At 34.1% G+C, this 1,809-nt stretch overlaps 1 non-coding gene across 1 annotated transcript; it reads left to right on the top strand.

The window, feature by feature from the left end:
* The first annotated feature begins 1,008 nt into the window (after positions 1 to 1,008).
* Positions 1,009 to 1,197, top strand: LOC130017075 (U2 spliceosomal RNA). The gene has a single exon (XR_008791328.1). It is a non-coding gene; the product is annotated as a U2 spliceosomal RNA (small nuclear RNA).
* Positions 1,198 to 1,809: the final 612 nt, after the last annotated feature.

Raw genomic sequence — 1,809 nt, 5'->3', positions numbered from 1 at the left:
TTATATTCGTCTTTCTCCATTGCAAACCACTTCTTACTAAACTTTTTATATTCTTCATAGTAATACATTTTCCAAAATGTCATATACTAAGACTAATTTGATATAGCTGAATTAAATTTGTATATTATGGAAATAAACAAAGATGCAAAAATGAGTATCAATTGTTTTTAGTAATATATAAATTAGGATTTATAAAAATGTAAATACAGTTTAGCACTGTAGCACTGTCCTCCCGTTGTTCATCGATTTGCTCGAGCAGGAGCAGTAATGTCTCACAACAAATTGTGTAATTTGTTGTTACTGTTTTTGGTATATTGAATACGCCACAGGTAGCTTGCCAGGCTTTGCTGTGTGGGCAAAACACTCTCGGTAGCTTGCCGGGATCTCTGAGAGGAGTGGAGGAATCGAATCTGGATGGGCTGGGTGCAAGGCAGATGCCCTACCCACTGTACTAAATGCAGTTTACACTTTATAAATATGATTATGTTTTATAAAAACCTGTCTGTTTATATTGATGAGTTTGTTTAATAAGTAATTTAAATAATCTATTTTAAAGCATATAATAAATACTAATGATACATATAAGTGAAAAACTTCAATAATAATTCAGAATGGCTACTAGGACCAAAACTGTTAACAAATAGTAAATGAAAAAATAAAAATAAAGAATTTAGATTGCATTGACAATCTATTTTCCAAAAATGATGCTTTCTAAAGAACAAGTCATTGTGCACAGAACGTGTGTGTATGTATGTACAACATTGAGTTGTTGTCTTACTTCATTCATAATTAAGTTTGACATTTTATTTGAATCTGGATGAAATTCACCTCAAATTGAAGCTTTGTCATTTTCTATCTTTAGGAAGCTGAGCCAATGATTTAAGTTCTTAAAATTTCAATTTATTACAAAAGGGAATGGCATATGACTGATATTAAGTGGCGATTTCAATGTAAAATGGCTGCATGTTTCCTATCTGATAAAACATGGTGTTACTAATAATAAATATAATCATTTCTTGGCCTTTGACAAAGATCAAGTGTCGTATCTGTTCTTACCCATTTAGTATCTGACATGTTCTCTATCAAGAACAATATATTAAAAGAATTTGGGGAGCACAGAGTTGGAATAGGAACTTGCTCCACCCATTCCATGCATCAATCTGGTATTGCAGTACCTTCAGGAATGGTGCACCTTAATTAAAAATAATAATAATAACAACAGTAAGTATAATATAAATTATGAATAGCCAACAATATGTGACTAAAAGAATATTATTGGAGTCAGAGGTGATATATGGTAAGAAGAAATTGCCTTCGTAATTTTTGCACAATAAATGTAAGTTACCACCAATTAAAGCTCTATTTCATACATTTGACACATGCAGCAAGATACTCACTGTTCATAAAAAAAAGTTGTTTACCTACAAAATGTCACATTCTGTGGACCTATTTCATCCACCAATATCATGAAAATCATGAAGACATAAAATTATTCTAGTGAACCTTCTGCCTGCTGTTTCACCACTGCAGGTGTTGCTGGGATCACACAACCCACAGCAGAAATGGAGGCAGAGCCCACCTGTACCATGTGGGTACCAGAAGCCTCCACACACAACCAATGCCATATCAAGTGCCCACACCACAGTTTCTGAATCATGTGGCTGCATGACCGATAACAAATTACACACTGCTCACAGTTACACTTCCTGTCTTTAGTTGAGGATGGGCATAGAAGAAAGCAAGCCTCAGCTTAATCCCTCAGGATCTTCCAGCGGATATAATTACAGCATAGAAAGGGGATATCACTAC

This window comes from Sorex fumeus, unplaced genomic scaffold (assembly GCF_029834395.1).
Source record: "Sorex fumeus unplaced genomic scaffold, SorFum_2.1 ptg000171l, whole genome shotgun sequence".
Classification (NCBI taxonomy): domain Eukaryota; kingdom Metazoa; phylum Chordata; class Mammalia; order Eulipotyphla; family Soricidae; genus Sorex; species Sorex fumeus.
This window is presented reverse-complemented; position numbering and strand designations above follow the sequence as displayed.